This window comes from Electrona antarctica (assembly GCF_951216825.1).
Source record: "Electrona antarctica genome assembly, chromosome: 23".
Classification (NCBI taxonomy): domain Eukaryota; kingdom Metazoa; phylum Chordata; class Actinopteri; order Myctophiformes; family Myctophidae; genus Electrona; species Electrona antarctica.
In genome coordinates this window covers 9,522,723-9,544,215 of record NC_136804.1, presented here as the reverse complement: position 1 = coordinate 9,544,215, position 21,493 = coordinate 9,522,723, and the positions used below count along the sequence as shown (strand labels likewise).

At 43.3% G+C, this 21,493-nt stretch overlaps 1 long non-coding RNA gene across 1 annotated transcript; it reads right to left on the bottom strand.

The window, feature by feature from the left end:
• Positions 1-7,620: 7,620 nt before the first annotated feature.
• On the bottom strand, positions 7,621-18,117 carry LOC306916136. Its single transcript, XR_013788931.1, has 7 exons — positions 18,066-18,117; positions 17,096-17,120; positions 14,136-14,177; positions 13,678-13,757; positions 9,987-10,039; positions 9,742-9,788; positions 7,621-7,960 (listed from the first exon to the last, which is right to left on the bottom strand). It is a non-coding gene; the product is annotated as an uncharacterized lncRNA (long non-coding RNA).
• Positions 18,118-21,493: the final 3,376 nt, after the last annotated feature.

Genomic DNA, 21,493 nt, shown 5'->3' with positions numbered 1-21,493 from the left:
CACACACACACACACACACACACACACACACACACACACACACACACACACACACACACACACACACACACACACACACACACACACACACACACACACACACACACACACACACACACGAAGACAGGAGGGAGAGATGTCTGATGATCTGAGAATCTGTGGGCGTGTGGGTGTCAGAGAAACGTTTAGTGTCTGGCTCTCTGACAGGTTTACAGAGCACTGTGTCAACGTGCTCATACTGTAAGTGTGTGTGCGCGTGCGTGCGTGTTCTCATCTTGTTCACCCTATAGATAAAGACAAAGACAGAAATATGTGGACATTAAATACAGTATATTTTTTGCTGGTCATTACAACTATCGGTCAGTTCATAAGTTAGTTAGTTCGGAATAGGGTTACTGTCACAATCAGGGCTATAGTTATGGAATGGGTAAGGGTTCAAATTAGGCAGGTTATTAGATGACGAGTTTAGCTTAGGGGTAGGGGTTGCCTTCAAAGGTTTCCCAAGTATTCTAAAACCAAGTATTGCTCGTGTAAGAGAGGTGTGCGTGTGTGTGCGTGTGTGCGTCCATGCGTGTTTTATAGGGAAGCAGTACATTCAGAGGAACACATATAACACTGAGGTGAGTTCATGCACGTTTAAAAACACACACATATGGTATAAAACCGTATTGATGTCAGGCGCGGTCTCGTAGCGTGAACAGGTGGCCGCTCGCTCTCCCATGGACCAGGTGTGCTCACCGCTCACAAGCCCGGTTAGCGTGCTAATCAAAAGGTGAAAGGGCAAGAGCACGCCATTGACGCGCTCGATCAAGGCACGCCATGGGAATCAACTGCAATGACATCACCATGACACCGTTTGATGAGATAAACACAGTTCACACACACGGCACGCTATTTTACCTAATGTCCCCCAGACAAACAAAAGGGTGAAAAGGAACACATGCAAGGCATGAACTTCAGTCTACCCATTTTGACCTGAGATCAGATTCTAAAAATGTCTTCTACATCCTGACAGTTTTCTGAAAAAGCTATGTTTCTATGTCAGTCGTTCTTCAATTTTTCCAAAAATAGCAGACCTACAAGCTCGTAGCGCGCCACTCGGTGGCGCGCTATGAGCTTGTAGATCTGCTATTTTTCAATAGCTAAAGCATAACATAATGCTAACACCAAAAGGGGTTCCCGCCCAAAATGGTTTAAATCAGTGGTTCTCGAACCGTTTCATTTCAAGGACCCTTGGCTTGGACTCATGGACAACCCTTCAAGGAACCCTGAGTGTGAGCCCCTGATCCCCACTTTGAGAATCACCGACCAAAATGCATAAAATACAAATAGAAAAGTGCTACTCAACATGCTCAGTGTTAATGTATCCATGTTTAACTAACACAATTGTTCACTCTGAGTTAAAGTAACACTGAGGATTTCACAATGTAAAGCAGTGGTACGCAACCAAAATAATAATACTAATACATATAGATATCTAACGCGTGTCAAATTGAGGGCCCTTGAAATGAAAAAGAAGCGAGAGTAACTGGAGCAATATTTTCTGATAGGGCAGAACTGGCTGTCAGTTTGGGCTCCTCACATTTATCCTGTCAGTTTGGGCTCCTCACATTTATCCTGTCAGTTTGGGCTCCTCACATTTATCCGAAGCGCAGAAGTGACCTCACCATACCTGACCTCTGTATGAAGACGAGGCGAGCGACTAATGAGAGATTTTTGGGATTCTGTACTTGTTACATAAGCAGGAACATTTTGTTAAAGGCCCTCTGTCCATCCATGACACGTAATGGATAGTCATTGAAACAAGCATTTACACGTGTGGAGAATGAATACACATTGACATGACATGACATGACATGACACGCACGCACGCACGCACGCACGCACACACACACACTTTCAGTTCCCCAATCATGCCCCTTAAACCTAACTCTATAACCTCAAAATGTCTGAATCTTGTAATCCTAACTCTAAAAATATTAGTTGAACCATACAAACAACCATTTATCTTATGCGTACCATGCAGGGGAATATAGGCCTACGTAGTCGCTACAAGTAGAGTGCTTGTAGGAGTGAGCCTGTCAGCCGTAATAAACACACATAGCACCTTTCATCTCAACATGCTTGGATGTGGAAGGCACACGGCAGCCAGGAGATTGAAGTAGATTGAAGGTCATTTTCGGTGTGTATATACAGGCGTAGCTCAGTGGGACGAACGTACAAGAGGAACAACTTCAAAGGACCTGGGCATGTTGTGACATCACGACGCACGCACAAATACCAAAAGGGTAATAGTTGGTTTACTCTAACTCTAACTCTCTCGCTCTCTCTCTTGCACTTGTGCACGCACGCTCGCGCACGCATACACAGCAACTTCTCTCTGCAGTCCATTCTGCTTAGTCTCTGTGTGTATGTCTCTGTCTCCCCATTTCTCTCTCTCTCTCTCTCTCTCTCTCTCTTTCTCGCTCTCTCTCGCACAGCTGCAGATGAGTCACGTATCAGACGGAGCTGTTGTCCGTCAACAGGGTGGTACAGTCATCTTTCTCTCATCCCTCGTTCACATGCATCTCTTTCTCTGCCACTGGCACGCAAACCCCCGGCACTCTAATGTCTAATGTCTGCTCTCTCTCTCTCTCTCTCTGTTCATGTGTTTAGTTGGTATTACTATGACTAAAAGGAAAGCTAGAGAAGGATCCAAATGCAACTTGCACATCAGTGTGTTGCCCATGGAGCTCTTCTATTCAATAACCTATATCATTGGGTCAGGTGTATCAGTAATTTAGTACATGATGTGAATGCAATGTCTTTATACAACACTCCAGCAATGAATCCCAGAGAGCCCTTACTGGTCCATTTCTACACTGACATGACCTTTCAAACAACAGGTGTCTCTCTCTCTATCTCTGTAGGACAGTGCTTCCCAAAGTGGGGTCTGGGGACCCGCAGGGGTCCTTGAGGGAGTTCCAGGGGGTCCCCAGCTAAATTATAGTTTGGAACCAAATGGACCCTCATGGGTCTGTAACTGAGAGTGTACAAATGGAACCAAATTAACATTGATTGTATACAATATAGATTGGGGGTCCCAGAGCTAGAATAAATGGGGGCCCGTAGACTAATGCATGTCAAACTGGGGGTCATTGAAATTACAGGTTGAGAATCACTGCTAGAGTCGTGAAAATCTTCTCTTATGTCCCTGGCATATCTTTTCTAATGGGGGTCCACACACTAATTAGTGTCAATTTGGGGGTCCTTGACATGAAAAAGTTTGGGAACCACTGCTGTAGGACATTCATGGGCAACTGCCGGCTGTGGGGGCCACATGCAGCCGGCTGTGGGGGCCACATGCAGCCGGCTGTGGGGGCCACATGCAGCCGGCTGTGGGGGCCACATGCAGCCGGCTGTGGGGGCCACATGCAGCCGGCTGTGGGGGCCACATGCAGCCCCCCATTCAATTAATGCAGCATGCAGGTTAATATCGGAATATATATATATTATTGATTTCAGCTGTTACAATTAACATGCAAACATGACCCACTATAATTATTTCAGTCTATATTAGTATTGGCTAGTATTAAAAATCTATTGTCTTTTTGTATGTAGGCCTATTTGCATTATAGTTAATACAAAATCCATTTGAAATTAAATAAAAAATGTTAATTTTCAGGATTCCAACTAAAAAATAGCAACAAATCATCCAGGATTCCAATTTCAAATAGCCTATATCTACAAGCTCAAAATGCGTCACACTGTGAAGCGTTTTGAGCTTGTAGATCGGCCCGACAGTATTATGCAATGTGGCCCTCTGGAGTGAATTGTGGAAATACGGTGGCCCTCTATCATCAAAGTTGCCCCTGCACTATAGGAGAACGCCCACAAACGTGTTATGTAAGGTTAGACTCTCAAGGACAGAGAAGAGGGACTTGTTCCAACTGTCCAATTATGCTATTAGATAACGGTTGGCGTCAGCTATTTGCACAAAAGCACACGAACATTCTTCACGGCCAGCTCATGGGCTTCTGGTTAGAGTGCCTGAGATGGGGAGGTCAGGGTTCAATACCTGGCCAAGTCATACCATCAAAAAGGCCATAGAAAATGGTGCCCAATATTTCTCAGTAGATTGACCCACCCCTATGCCCAGCAAAGCAGGTCTCTTTCAAGCTATTTGGGGCCGCCCCATATTGGGGCACCGCTGACCTTTTGGTTGCCCAAAGCATGATATGTTTGTGCTAAAGGTATACATACAGGTAGGCCTACATGCCACCTACATTACAATTACAATGCACATACAGGGCCTCAAGGTGGCAGTAAATCACATGTAAAGTAGACAGCACACAGATCAGTATGGTTCAGTGAAACTCATACCCATCTTGTCTTGCATTTCTCTCCTCTCTTGTCTCTCTACACTGACCCATCTGAAATGAGGCATTAAAATGCTAAATATACATATAGGTCTACGGTACATTCGCATCCATAGTCATCGTAACAACGCACGCATGCACGCACACTTTTTCTTCATCGGCGAGCATTTGGAAAGCCGACGAGGAGACAGCACGGGAGGCCAGGGTGAGCAGGGTTTGTTGGGGTCCCTAAGGTGAGTGTCATCAATTATCAACAGACATTTATATTCGCAACATGTGTGCCTTTTCAACAGATAGAAGACAATACCCATGCACTGCACACGGTAAAATCCACACATTGTGCAGATGTAACCAAACAGACTTTATGGGTCTGTTTTGGTCACATTTATTTTTAAATTGTAGGCTAGTCTACAACTACACGCACGCACGCACACATGGGTGTGACAGACAGACAGACAGACAGACAGACAGACAGACAGACAGACAGACAGACAGACAGACAGACAGACAGAGTCACAGATGCACTCACTTAAAACAAACACTTGACAACAGAGGGTGTTTTGACTGTGCTCACTGTATCAGTGCTGACAGCAACAGACAAAGGTGAGCTCAGGTGACCCACTGTTGACCTTGGCGGACCACTTTTCTTCATTCGTCTGCCCCATCTTAACTGCTATAGGCTTGTGTCATTATGCAGCCTCTCTCTCTCTTTCTCTCGCACGCACGCACTGCTGGTCTCGGACAGGAACAAACAGGTTGAAAAGGCCCTCAGCTCTGAACTTGGTAGAATCTGTACCTGGCTCGCTGATAACAAACTATCTTTACACCTGGGAAAAACCGAATCCATTCTCTTTGGATCTAATAGTAATCTCAGCAAGGCAAATGGCTTCTTGGTTAGAGTGGGTGACAATGTTATCACACGTAAAGATGAAATTACCTACCTAGGTTCCATCCTGGAGGCTAATCTTTCCGGTGATAAAATGGCCACAAACGTAATCAAAAAAGTCAACCAAAGAACAAGATTCCTAAGTTTACAGGATCTCCTCACTGGTCAACAAAAAACACCTTGAAGACCTTAACAGGAGCCCTCGTACAAGGTTTCTTTGACTATGCATGCACCTCCTGGTACCACAGCACCTCAAAGGCCCTTAAAACTAGGCTCCAGACTTTCCAAAACAAACTGGTCAGGCTCCTACTTGGCCTCACCCCCCCTCACCCCTGCCCACTTTGACAGGCTGGAATGGCTTAGGGTAGACGACAGAGTACAGCATTTTGCAATGGGTCTGGTCCACAAGATTCGATACACCACCAAGATACGAAGTCCACACCCACAACACCAGAGGGAGTGCAACGAACCATGTACAACCCAGATTCGGCACAAACAAGGGACTAAATTATTTTCGCTCCTATGCCACCAAAATGTGGAACGCCCTACCAACAGTCATTAAGACATGCGAATCCCTTGACTCTTTCAAAACCGCTCTCAAAGGGCACCTACGGACGGCTGCAATTCGAAACTGGCCACCGTAAAATCTGAATCCCCCCGCCCACCCCTTTTTCCCCTCACTGTATATGTTTCTTTTCCCTTTTTACCTCCTTTATGATGAATTCCTGTTCTGTTCTTTGACTATAGGCTATAGAAGTGTCTATTTGTACGTCTCTAAATGTTTTGATGAATTGAACAAGGTGGACCCTCTTGTAAACAAGTTTAACGCTTAATTGGGTCGTCCACTGACAGTTAACAGTCTTTGTATTGAGTTTGTGCTTGAAATGTACTGTAATTCTGCAAACTGTTAATAAATATTTCAATCAATCAATCAATACTAATCACCATTTCTGGGTTCATGAAAATTCCAGTAGACTAAATAGGGATGCGAGGGTTCAAGTGGTTAATGCAAAAATAATTGTCCCCATCACACATACATTTGGCGGCCCCACTTCAGTATCTTTCAATAGGGGGTCCCTATTGAAGACACCTGCTTTAATCCATCAAATTGCTGTTGTGCGGCTCTGCTCACAACACTGTCTGCAAACTGAAGTAGGACATTCAGTAGAAGGGGGAATACTTCTTTGACTGCAATGTCATGTCTCAAGTCATCCAGTGCCAAGTCACTTCAAGGGCCACCACTTCCCAGTTTAAGTGGGTTATGAGGTCTGTGCCCTCCACTACAGAACTTTCTGCTCCACTCCCATCCCTTCATTTTCTATTTCCTCTCATCTTTTCTCCTCTTAAGCTTCTCTCCCGTCCTCCCACCTGGTCTCCGGCCTCCGTAACATTAGTGACTCATGTCGACCCCTCTCTCACTCTGCTGCAGACCTAGAAACTAAATTCAACAGAGGCTATATCAGTCAGGACTATGAATCACAGCCCAAGTACCGTCTCCCCTGTGCATCCATCTCCATCTGGGTCAAGTTGAAAGATGAAATGGGTCATTTGTTCCTTCCTGCAGGCAAAACATAGCATACCCGCCCTACCGGCTACCGCACCATGGAATATATAGTGTGGTTACTGCAGGAACAGCTTGCATGTACCTGCTAAGAATTTTCAGAAGGAGCAATGTGTACATTCATACTTAGTTATGCTGTATTAGTCGTCTATGTTCTTCAAGATTATTTCAGTAGATGACATGACACAATATCATCACATTGGTGGGAAAAGTGCTGAAAGGCGGGAGACGATTATTCGATTGTGAGACACCACCATCTAGTGGACAGGGAAATAACCGCAGGCTGCTGTAGACGTCAAAGGACAGGAGAGAGGAGAGGAGTGGGGATTTAGAGGGTACCTAAACTCCACACAGAAAGGCCCCGTTGCCAACCCAATCTATAGAGTATGGGCACTGATGACACAGAGGAGAGAATACGCCCACATCGTCCCCAGCAGGAATCGAACCCAGGACCTTCTAGCTGTGAGATAACAGTGCTAACGACTGCATCACCGTGCCGCCTACGGTATGTTAATGTGGCCTTTTAAATGGTTGCACAGGGCTTCTTAGAAGAGTTCTGTTGTTACCCTGCAGCGCTGTGAAAATGGCATGCTATCAGCAGGACCACCTGCAACAGCAGCGCGCACGCACGCGCACACACACACACACGCACACATGCACACACACACACACACACGATAGAGCCACTGTCTATCTGCAATTCTGCACTAAACGTGCATTTATTTCACAGCATGCATGTTAACATTTGATACAAGTTGACGACTTTACTTAAACCACATTGAAATAGAATACAGGTTGGGAAGAAGAGAGCAGAATACAAGCATGCACATACTGTACGTGCGCGAGTGCGTGTGTAGCAGTGATGTAGTAGCAGAATTTTAGTTGTGAATGTAGTTGCAACATATAGACGAGGCGTAACAGCAATAATGCAGTAGTTATAGTAATAATGCGGCAGTAACATTGCAGTAGTGTAGTATAGTTGCAGTAGTAAATATAGTTGCAACATAGAAGTAACAGTAATAATGTAGTCGCATCAACATCACAGTAAGTAGTAGCAATGTGGATATTCCGCTTAACCACTTGAACCTTAGCGTCTCTATTCTGGGCATGAACATTCGGCGGCTACAGCAGATCTTGATCGACTGCTAGTCTCTCCTGTAGAAATGTAGTGGAGTAAAGAAAAGAAAAAAAGTACAATATTTGTGTTGTGGAGTGAAAGTCTTACAGTTGGGTGCCACCGATATTGTCCCTTATCATTTGACCCATTTAGGCCTGACCTCAAAATTTAAAAAAATCCTTCTAAATCCTCCAGTTTTCTGAAATAAATATTTTCACGATTTTTCAAAAATAGCAGACCTACAAGCTCGTAGCGCGCCACTCGGTGGCGCGCTATGAGCTTGTAGATCTGCTATTTTTCAATAGCTAAATTATAACAATGTTTAAAACACCAAAAGGGGTTCCCGCCCAAAATGGGTTAACTGTCCTTTTGTGCCGATCACGCAAACCTCAGCAAAAAGAAAAGGACAATATCGATGGCCTCCAACTGTATAAGTTACCTAAAAATACAAATGTGTGCAGAAACAACAAAACACATCCTCAAGTGCAGTACTTGGAGTAAAGGTAGTTGGTTCGTGTGGTGTGCATCAGTGGTTATGTCAGACTCAAGCAAGCTGCTGCCATGGATAAATGCTGTGCACAGGACCCGCTCTCTGTCTCTCTCCCTCTGGAGACCGGCAAGTCCTAATGAGTCAAAGGCAATGGAGAGGTGGTGTACATCAGGGGTTCCCAAAGTGGGGTCCGGGGACCCCCAGGGGTCCATGAGGGAGTTCCAGGGGGTACCCAGCTAAATGGTAGTTTGGAACCAAATGGACCCCTTATGGGTCTGTAACTCTGAGAGTGTACAAATGGAACCAAATGGACCCTAACGGGTCCATTTGGTTCCATTTGTACACTCTCAGAGTTAAATTAACATTGATTTTAAAATATAAATTGGGGTCCCAGAGATAGAAATGGCATTAAATGGGGGGTCCGTAGCCTATAATGCATGTCAAACTGGGGGGTCCTTGAAATTAAACGGGTTGAGAATCACTGCTAGAGCCGTAAAAATCTTCTCTTATGGGGGTCCCTGGCATGTCTTTTTAAATGGGGGTCCGCGGGATAATTGTGTCAATGTGGGGGTCCTTGACATGAAAAAGTTTGGGAACCACTGGTGTACGTCATCTTATAGAAAATGCAAATGGCAAAAATCAATTTCACATTAACCAAAAGAATGGCTTTGCATCGTGGCAGACAGTCAGGTGGAAACCTTGAATGTCCAAATCCTTTAGCCTGGCTAATAAGCCAGATGCGAATCAGTAGGCTACAAATCCTTTACAATCAAGGAAATGGAAACTTGTGTTGCAAATGGATCCAATGTAGTTATCGTTAGTGGCAAGGTCTTAATACTATACTTCATTGGTTCAATATTAGCAAAAAGTAAAGTAAACTAACGTAACTATACCTTTCAATCTGGGAACACCTTTTGGGGTTGTTGTTGCTATACATGTACAGTATATAGCAACATACGTGTCATTTTTGAATCAATTTAACGTTTTTCCAGAGAACTTATTTAGATTGATTTAGAAGGCGTTTTTAGAATCGGCCTCAGGTCTAAATGGGTTCATTTATATGAAAAAACTAAAAACTAAATGTTTAAATATGAAGATACAAGGTTCTGCCCGACAGTGACGATATGTTTAAAATAGGTTTAATACAGTAACACAGAAGAAAAAGGTGTGTGTGTGTGTGTGTGTGTGTGTGTGTGTGTGTGTGTGTGTGTGTGTGTGTGTGTGTGTGTGTGTGTGTGTGTGTGTGTGTGCACACGCGCGTGCGTGCGTGTGTGTGTGTGTGTATTTTATCCCATATTCTTATCTGCATCATATACTGTGTTTGTGTACCTCGGAGTCCAACAAACTGCATGTTTTACCAGGGTGTCACTTAGCATCTGAGGAGAGAGGGGGAGATGAGAAAGGTAGTTTTGCCATATTCATGTTTACAATGCATACACAGTTACACTAGACTAGGCCATTCACGACTACGGGATTTTGTAGTCAAGTAGTCTTTCATCCAATAACACTTAAAATCTCTCATCAAAAATGTCTCAGTAACCAGTAAAGGGTTGAATAATGTAGACTGGACAAACCTGGATGTATGTGCAGTGCGATTTAAGGAGTCAGTCTTCTTCAGCGCCCCACACTGAAGGCACAAAATCATATATGATTTGTTTGTCAACAATTACCCTTGGATGTATTAAGAGAACAATGTGTCAGGGCACCCGCACAGCTGCTCATCTCCTGTACTTATACTGCCCTGATTTAGGAAGAAAATATTATTAATTGTCAGAATGAGTTTCACCATTGAGCTAATAGAGCTAATAGAGCCCACCTGCTTGCTCAGGGGATAAATTGAATCTTGTGAAATTTGTGACAGTTCCTGTGTCTACACATCATATGACATGACCTTTGACACGATCTAAAGGTCTCAATAGAAGAGCAGGGAGACAACGTTATATTGTATTAACATACTCTCATTTCATTCAAAAAAGCCGCCTTAAGCCCCATTTCCAAAATAGTGGATCTACAAACTCACAACTCAGCTTGTACAGTTGGGTGCCACTGATATTGTCCCTTATCATTTGACCCATTTAGGCCTGACCTCAAAATTTAAAAAAAATCTTCTAAATCCTCCAGTTTTCTGAAATATATATTTTCACGATTTTTCAAAAATAGCAGACCTACAAGCTCGTAGCGCGCCACTCGGTGGCGCGCTATGAGCTTGTAGATCTGCTATTTTTCAATAGCTAAATTATAACATAATGTTTAAAACACCAAAAGGGGTTCCCGCCCAAAATGGGTTAACTGTCCTTTTGCGCAGATCACGCAAACCTCAGCAAAAAGAAAAGGACAATTTTGATGGCCTCCAACTGTACATTCCAAAAATGTGGATGCCAGCTTGAAAATATATACATATCTACAACGTATCATATGTATCATAGGCCTACTGTATGTAGATGAAAACATATCTACTGTATAACAACCACGGATTGCTACCATATTATATTATACCACTAAACGGTATATTATCTTAACATTCTTATACTATACCTCTATATATTATATCTAACATCATTGTTATATAATCAAAGTTGGGAAAAATATGCATAAAATAACTGAATTTGAGATTATAATGGGAACAGTAGGGGGAGTGGCAATTGCCAACCCCTGAGAACCCAAAATGACGCCCTGCCACTTTAAGATTAGAGTTTACTGGAATGGATCCCTCGGGCGCTAACCACCATAGTGAGTCCCTGTAGAGGGTGGCATTATCAATGAAGCCCTGCGGATCTCTCTCTCTCGCACGCACGCACACACACACACACACACACACACACACACACACACACACACACACACACACACAAAAACAGAAGCACTCTCGTACACAAAATGCAGAAAAGGAAGCATGCAGCCACCCGCATGCACATTCTCATAAATACATAATATCTGGCTAATATCGACACATAGAGCATACAGCAGAGCCAGTGATGGAACACAAATAATCTAGATCTTTTTTTTCCTTTTTTCTTTTGCTGTAGTGATATTTATTGATTATTGTTAAAAGTCTCTGTATATTACCGGTAATTGTAATCATTGCTGGCAGTGGTGGGTGAGTGATTGATTGATTGAGTGTTTGTTCAGTAAATCTCTCCAAAACAATTCAACATTTTACAAAATAGCAGATCTTTGAAGCTCACAACGCATCGCATACAATGCATCGCGTGTATAGATCTGCTATTCATCATGACACAAAGTAAAGTATTTATAGATTTACTCATAGTCTCTTGGGTAGTTTAGTTTTCGTCACATTTTAGTCACCTGGAATGTTTTAGTGTTAGTCTAGTTTTAGTCGACTAAATATCATAAGATTTTAGTCGACTAAATCTACAGTCGACGAACATTTTTCGTCTTCGTTTTATTCGACGAAATCAACACTGGTCCTGACTCCTGTTGTGAAGTGTGATCATTCACACATTGTTACGTGTGAATGATCACACATGACATGACACTGCCAATCACTCAATGTCAACGAGCCTACAGTACATCTCTGTCTCTCTGGATATTTATATATGTGAGGTTAGCCCGACCCAATTATCGGATATTGGCCTATTATAGATGCATCGCATATAATCAACATGTTGTAATAAGTGTGGCTAAAGTTAACTTGTTTTTAAGTAGTGTAATGCAATGTATTGTGAAAAGGACAAATTGTGGTAATTTAGAAATGGTGCCATTTGTGTTTTTTATAACAGACAATTTAAATTATACAATTCTGCAGTTTCACTGTTCTAGTTTTGGACAATTAAATATTTTTTTAAACGGTGAAATATCCTGCCTTCGTTATCTTTATCACGATCAGCTGTCACCATGGCCACCATCAGACTGTTGAAGACGACTCCTGTCATGAACACTGCCGCCTGCCACCAGGCTGGCCTGTCACACTGGAACACACTGTGTTTTCTTCTTATGTTGGATGTGCACGTTTATCTTATGTTTCGTGTGGTGTTGTTCCGCTATGCCAGTTGTTTTCAACCCTTTTCACATCAGGGTCCATTATTTATTCAGGAACATTTATCAAAGAGAAAACCAGCACTCACGGAACTCTCGCGTTTAAGGCACTTTTAATTATTATTTTAATCAGTTGGCATGGTGTGCCGCAGAGCAGCAGTACAACGAACGCGTTTCGGCGTTCAAGCCTTCATCAGCATTGTCTATCTGCTGGAGACACCGGAAGTGCCACATTTTATAGTCTCCCTAGGAGAGACAGTACCTCTGACCCGTGCAGACATCAATGAGTTCACAGCCAACTTATACCAAAAGTGCAAACATAACAATTCAGACACCAAATTTATAATAGACGTCAGAGTCCTTAAATACCTATATATCTAAATTATGTTGACATATCAGAGTCCTTTTATCCCATATGAAAGTCCCAGAAGTTAGGTACACATATTAACACACATACAAGATACACCAAGGCACATCTGACTGAGTCCTGTGCCTTGGTGTAATTTGTATTACAGTGTAATAATGTGCACTTTTGTGTTAATATGTGCACTTTTGGTACAAGTGGGGGATTTCCACCAAAACAAAAAATACTTTTAGTTACTCCTCCACACCCTGGGACTCCTCCATACTTAGCGCGATTTCCGATCTACCGATATTGCCAAGAGAAAACCCTCATACAGAATATTTTCCGTCTGTGAAAAGAAATCCCTTTCTGGCCAAAAAGTACCTTTCCACTAAGGAAAGTAGGCTTTCTAATGACACAACCCACCTCTGTATTGGTGAGAAGCAAAAACATTATTTTTATTTACGCTAAAGACGAGAGGCTGGTCTGCATTTATGCGAGCCCTGGAAGTCATCGGTAACATAGCTCTAAATGGCCAACGGCATTGCAACGGCATTAGAGCTATATGGACCAGAGCTAAGTGGTTCCCAAAGTGGGGCCCGGGGACCCCCAGGGGTCCTTGAGGGGGTCCAGGGGTTCCCCAGCTAAATGATAGTTTGGAACCAAATGGACCCTTATGGGTCTGTAAGTCTGAGAGTGTACATTCTCACAGAGTTACAGACAGTCCCATAGGGGTCCATTTGGTTCCATTTGTACACTCTCAGAGTGAATTTTTTCCTCCAAACTATCATTTAGCTGGGGACCCCCTGGAACTGCCTCAAGGACCCCTAGGGGTCCCCGGACACCACTTAGGGAACCACTGGGCTAGTGACAACACGAAATACCCTCCTTTTTGTTTCTGCAAAAGAATGTATGATTATGCTCACCTTTGACTGTAGAGCCAATCTGAACAGGATGCATGTTACTGAGATCTGAGGGCAGACCTACATACACACCTCCATAATTTCTGAGGAACACACAGGCACACCACACACACACACACACACACACACACACACACACACACACACACACACACACACACACACACACACACACACACACACACACACACACACACACACACACACACACACACACACACACACACACACACACACACACTTTTAACACTGTCCCTGAAGGCTGAGTTATAATTGTCGTGGTGTCGTTTACCGTAAATAGCAGATCTGCATCTACAAGCCCACTAAATTATATATAACTATAACTCAAACCTCTGCAAACTGTAAGCCTAAAAATCTGTTTTACCATGAAACATCATATTTGCACTCATAATTAAAGACACAACACTGTACATAACATAAGTCACAATCTCAAAACTTACATTTTTTTCTCATCATCTTCGTCTGGAGCCTCCTCCGATGTCCTGGGATTGATCATAAATAAATAATGAATAAAGCTCGCACGCACGCACGCACGCACGCACGCACGCACGCACGCACACACGCACACACGCACACACGCACACACACGCACACACACACACACGCACACACACACACACACACACACACACACACACACACACACACACACACACACACACACACACACACACACACACACACACACACACACACACACACATGACCAGTGAATCTAAATAAAGATCACTCAGTGTAAATTAACACAGGCACATCAAAGTAAAGGTCATGTGAAACTAGGCACAGTTTGAAGTCCAGCCCATGTGTGTTTGTGTATTGTAGTGTGCGTGTGCGCGCGCGCGTGCGTGCGTGCGTGCGTGCGTGTGTGTGTACATGTACATGCATGTTCAATGATCATGACTCCTCGTTGCCATGCATGTAGTCTCACGTAGCCAGACAACTGTACCACAATCTCCGAATGCTATATAGAGTCTGGAATTACACCTCCCGAAATCAGAGTAAGGAAGCTGCTATTTGCGTTCATGAAAATATATTTTAAAATATCTTTACATTTTATTTTGTTATTTCCTTCTCTGCTAAGCAACAAGCTATATTATGCTTAGATGTTTTCCATTTATATTAGGATAAATTTGCGCGACTGTAAAGACGAAACGGAAGTGGGGAGGAGGCTCCACTTCCGCTTTATATTTTTCTCATGATAGCTTTTCCATTGCTCCAGACTGTATGACGGAATCATTTGGAAATTGCGAGAGGCAACAGTCTGGCAACGCGAGACTACCATGCATGTAGTAATTGGTCAGTAACCCACTTAGGACTAAGGCCGATACATACAATAGCATGTGCATAGCAACAACAACAACCCCAATGGGGGTCCCCGTCCTCAATGGGTATAGCGTCAATCATTTCAACCACTTTAACCATTGTTTCATACATTGGCTATTAAAAAATAGCAGATATACAGCTCATCTCGTCTTGATGAATTGAATACACAGGTCCACAATAGAAAATACTGTTCCTGAAGAAACAGTGTTGGCTCGACTCGCTCGAGTGGAATTTCTTTCATTCTTTTATCATTTTTATCCCACGATTTTGTAACCCCTTTTTTCACCCAGTGTCAATCTAATGTAATCCTGGGCGCTACACTTCCTCCGCCAACCTGGGGAGAGCAACAGACTGACCTCATGTTTGCTTCAATTCATGAGCATCCAAGCCGCTTCTTTTCACCTGACAGGGGGGAGTTTCCCCCCTGTCAGGAACACGTTATTCCAACGAGTTTCTTTCCCCTCCATCAGGCGCCCGGCTGGCCAGGGGGAGGCAGTTTATAGACCAGGATTACTACATGTTTTTTATGAGGGTAAATCAAGCCCACAACAAGCTGGCTCTCAGGGCTTTCCGTTACTCTTTCAGCATTCTTGTATGCCTGTTTTAACACAAATCATCTCTTCTGGACACATCAGTGTGGGGGTCCTTGACATGAAAAGGTTTTGGAATCTCTAGAGTCTAGACGGAATCCAACATGTAACAAAACAGGTAATAATCGTGTTTATATGGGATTAATTAAAAAAAAACTTTAGAATCTATTATGCTGACTGTTCGTACAGTATCTTATATCAGAGCGCTCTATGATGTAAACACCAGAGTGCTCTGAAAGTGACATGATTGGCTTCCAAAGCTGTAGTTGTAGTAGGGTAGGGTAGTGGTGAGACTAGAAGTTGTCAAACTGGCACCCTTGCCTTGTTTTTCTAAACACTGATCCCCTCATCAGCGTTTAAGGGTTTTACCGCAACGGTTGTGATGTCACATCGAGTCCAGTTAATTTGTTTATCAGAAGAGTCAACCCAGAGCTGAGTCATGCATGCTGGGTAGTGTTGTTTTTCCACTGCTGCTGCTCTGTGACAAATCAGGACAGCTAAACATAAAAGACTACACAGTGAGTAGTAGGGACACAAATAGATTTCCCGGTCACTAAGTGAAACAATTAACTGAAAATGAGGTGTGTCGCTTCGCTCGTCATACTGTCGCTTCGCTCGTCATACGTCATACTGCTCGTCATACTACCCGGGGCGGCTGTGGCTCAGGAGGTAGAGCAGGTCGTCCAATGATCCCTGGGTCGGCGGTTCGAATCCCGGCTCCTCCTGTCCACATGTCGAAGTGTCCTTGGGCAAGACACTGAACCCTACATTTCCTCCAATGAGTCGGTCGGTGTAAGCTTGCCACCATTGGTGTGTGAATGTGGGAAGTGAGGACGCTGGCGTCGACTGTTCGCCGCTTCACCTCCCAATGTATGAATGAATGAACCATTGTAAAGCGCTTTGAGCACTTGGAAAAGCGCTATAAAAATGCAATTCATTATATACCGGTAGGCTACATACAGTAACCGCTAGACTGACAGATTTCCAAATGGTTGGCTTGAAAAACAGTTTCAAAGTGTCAAAGCAATGTTTATTGGTCGACCACAACGGTACAGTATGTAATATAGATTGTACGTGGTTCTCAAACCTTTTCATGTCAAGGACCCCCAAATTGACACTTATTAGCCCACGGACCCCCATTTGAAAAGATATGCCAGGGACCCCCATAAGAGAAGATTTTCTTTCTTTTCAACCATTTTCATTTCAAGGACCCCCAGTTTGACATGCATTAGGCTACAGACCCCTAGTTAATGCCATTTCTCTCTCTGGGCCCCCGATTTCTATTGTAAAATCAATGTTGGATTAACTCTGAGTGTACAAATGTAGCTTCATTGTTTACCTGGTATCCAAGCTTCTTTGAGGCACTACATTGTTCTTATGCACTCTAAAATTTCAATACAGCAATATAATATTATAAAGAACATTTGGCGATATTATACGTTGCATAAATTAAAGCTTAAGAGATTGAATGAATTATTGCTACTCACACTTCCTTTGAAGCTTCAGCTTCACCTGTGGAGACACAAACACACACACACACACACACACACACACACACAGATGAGTACACGTGAGCTGAGATAACCAAAACAAGAGAGAGAACATTCCCAACAACGCACGCGCACACACACAATATATCCATCCATCCATACACTACATATTCTGTTGCTTCTCACACAAGCAATATCTATCCATCTATATCAACATACACTACTACTACTACTGTATTCTGTTCACACACACACACACTCACACACACACACACACACACACACAGTGGGAAACAGCTGAGCAGCAGGAAACCGACACACCTGTCATTTCAGATGACTGTGCGCTTTCACCGTCCCCGTCTTTTCCACTTGACTCCACTCGATCTCTGAGAGAACCCGTCACCACAAAGAGTCTAATATTTATACTCTTTGTTGTGCTGATTTATTAGTTCATCTCAGGATAACAATAATAATATAAGTACATATACCAAGACATCCAGGTATTGATCTTTTATATATATAAATATATATCTTTTAATAATACATTGTCCAAACATACTGTAAGCACAATGATTCTTATTAAGCCAGTATAGGCGGGATCCCCTTTTTGTAACCCTACAGTATATACCCAGCTGGACGGGAATCCCCTTTGGGGTTCTGTACAGTATCCAAAAATGTGATGCTGATACATAAATATTTGAAGTTTTTCAGAAAACGTAGATCAGGATTTAGAAGGCGTTTTTAGAATCGCCCTCAGTCCAAAATGGGTTTTAAATTATGACCACAATGAACTCCTTTCTTTCAGTTTTCTGTGAGGATCTGTGCAGGGTAGAACTTTGTTTTCTCTTTGCTCCTCTCTCGTCTCAGTGACAGCCACGTCCCCTGGGGGACCAACAGGCAGCCATCAACACAATCGGTGTATTAACACAGACAGCTACAACGCAAACCATGCAGAGACGTAACTTACCTCCAGTTGGGTTGTTGGCTGAGGAATTACCACAGCCCATCCTGCGTCAATACCCGAGAGAAGAAAGGAGAGTTGGGAGACTGGAAAGGGGACTGAAAGGGTGAGAGAGCAAAAGAAAGAGAGTGGGAGGGAGGGAGGACTTGAGAGTGTTCCGAAGATTCCGATCAGACGAAGGGAATGAGAGGCAGGGACAAGATGGGTGGAAGATGGAGAGGATGACATGGGGAGGAGGTGAGGGGATGGCAGGAGAGGACAGGTGCTGTGTAGAGGAGATGAGGAGGCGTTAGGTGTAGGTTCGTCATCGCATTCCCTTCCCTCTCTCTCTGGGTATTGTGCGTTATGGGTGACACATGTGGAAGAAGTGGAGGTTTGTGTACGTATGTGTGTGTGTGTGGGGGGGAGGGGAGTAAGCGAGCGAGAGAGACGGATGTGAAATTAACAAGATGGGGAGGAGAAGAGATACGGAGAAGACTGAAGATAGATCCACTCCCTCAACACCCACTGGAGGTTCCGGGCAACAATTAACAGGTGTGCCTGGCAGAATGTTCTTCAATGTGGTATAGATAGTTTAAGAATAGGAATTTTATTAGACAGACACACACACACACACACACACCGATAATTATGTTTAAAGGCACCTGTATGCCAGACATCAGTATTTAAATTCAATGGATAGATATTGGAGTTCTAGAAGAGCCGAGGCATGCAGAAAGGTGGATTGACTGGATTTTCGGGTGGCTACCACTAGCCTGCATTCCAGCCTGAATCGCTGCGTTCCGTGAATCTCAATTGTCACTCGCTACTCAGTAGCGAGTGACAATTGGTCACTCAGTGGCCACAGCTGATTAAAAAAAAGAAAAAAAGAAACGAACATTTCAAGAGTCACAACAAGTCAGAAGCCACTTCAAATCAAAAAATCACACCCGTGTGAACTGAGTGGTGTAAGGTCTTATATAGACTGATCAGCTGTGGTCTGACGTAATGAAATCACACCCGTGTGAACTGGGTGACCATAGCAACCATGCTCATTTTTTGGTACGAACAGACACAGACAGACAGACACGTAAACTAACAAAGCCAGTTGTAGGAGTGGTTTACACCACTCAAAAAAAAGGGAAATATTAGTGCTGTATTTGAAAGTGAATATTAGTGACAGAATAATAAAGGTGCTGTATTTGAAAGTGAAAACAGAAATAACCTTTGTGGATTGTTTCACTTGCAACAACATATTTTCATGTTTTCAACCCAGAGCAGCTGCCTTCTCCTTATTCTTTAACAGTCAAATTGTCTGTGCTAACAGATCAATATCCCTGTCTGTCTTTGCAGGTAGCAGAGACATGCCGGGCTGAGTTTAGCCCGGCTCAATTTGCTGGACCCAAAAAGATAAGTTTGAACCACCTGCTCAACTTCACATTTGAACCCCGAGGGGCCAATGGTGGCATCGGAGATGGAGGAGGCCGGGGCTGGGGCCGCCGGAACAAGTGGGGCCACACGCACAAGCCCTTCAACAAGGAGCTTTTTCTGCAGGCCAAGTGAGTGGTTTCTCAACTTATCTGAATTGAATAAAATTTGTACTTAGAACAGAACATGATCATGGCTTTAGCTAGAACAAATAGCTAACGTCACGACACTGTCGTGCGATAGTGATGAATGCGTATAAATTAGGCATTCTTCATATAGGACGGTGAAGAGTGAGAGTAGGTATGAAATGCTACCCTTGGCCATTGAAGTTGTGCAGCCTGAAATACAGTGCTGTATTGTGTTGTCTTAATTTACTTTGTTGGTTATTCTTAAGCTATCGGCAAGCAAGTGAGAGAATATATTAAGTTCATAATTGCATTTGTCATGGATAGAACTCAATGGTGTTTCATTTTAGTTGCCAGTTTGTGGTGACTGATGACCAGGACTATACAGCTCACTTCACTGACCCAGATACACTGGTTAACTGGGACTGTGTGCAGCAAATGGTGAGTGTCTTCTGTGTAGTTTTCAACTTTATTTTAATTTCCTTTACCAAGGTTTCTCTGATATTACCTCCTAATTCTTGAATTTGTTTCAGTTTTAATTATAAAAATCACACCCGTGTGAACTGAGTGGTGTAAGGTATTATATAGCCTGATCAGCTCTGACGTAATGAAATCACACCCGGGTGAACTGGGTGACCGTAGCAACCATGCTCATTTTTTGCGCACAGACTAACAAAGCCAGTTGTAGGAGTGGTTTACACCACTCAAAAATCAGCTCTGACGTAATAAAATCACACCCGGGTGAACTGGGTGACCGTAGCAACCATGCTCATTTTTTGCGCACAGACTAATAAAGCCAGTTGTAGGAGTGGTTTACACCACTCAAAAAATTGGGAAAGGGAACTCTAATTTAAAGCAATATCATTTAGATTAACTTTGAGGCCAAGCAAACTGGCTTGGTCTTCTCCTGGCTTACATTTCGGGGTCAGTTTGGACAGATGCTCACATTGAATTTCACTGACATTAAGTAGATTAGCACATTTCACTCGTGTATTAATCACTTACAGTACGCCATCATTTCATAGTATGACAAATACAAAACATAGCCGTTATTTTGACCATTCAGGAAATAATTCTGCTATTTTGTAAGCTGTTGAGATTGGCAAATAATTCTGCAATATCTCCAACACATCCCAAACCACTAGAATTGAATATTCAAATATATTTTAAAAGACACTTCTGAATCAGTCCGACATTGGAACTTGGTAGTATGTCAGAGGGAGATTCACATCAGTCATAGCAAAAGAGAGGGACTCTTCTTCAGCCCTCAGCCGTATACAGTCTGGCCGCAATCTCGTGGGTGGACGTGCAGTGCTACTCTATGGTCTCTGACTGAACACGGAACACTCAACCCGGAATCAGAATTACCCAAAATAACTCCCAGCGATCAAGGGCATCATCATTTGAGGGCCTACTCAATAAAAGCCTTGATGTGATCAGATATGAATCTGATAAGTTTCTTCGAGTACTCCTTGGAATAGTTTGTTCGCGACTGGCGAGACTAAAAACCAAAATAGAACGACGCCGGAAAAAAAGCGGAGCTTACCGGAATACGTTTTTTCTTTTATTAAAAAAAATAAAAATAAATCATCCAGTCTAAACCACGCCTAGACCGGATCACACGGGCGATTAAGGAAGACAGACCAGGCTTTCCTCCGAGGTGGAAAGTCTGGCGATGACACAAGGTTACATGGATAAGGATGTGCCCAAGAGAGAAAGGCTAAAAAGGAAAATGATGGCGAATCCATCATCCCAATTGTATTCTGTCCATATTTAATGCAAGACTGGAGGACGGTGGCGTTTATCCACGGGCCATCTTTGATGATACGAAAGAGGTTTTATTGTGAGTCGGCAGTCAACATGCTGACTCCGGTAGTCAACAGGCCGACTCCGGTAGTCAAC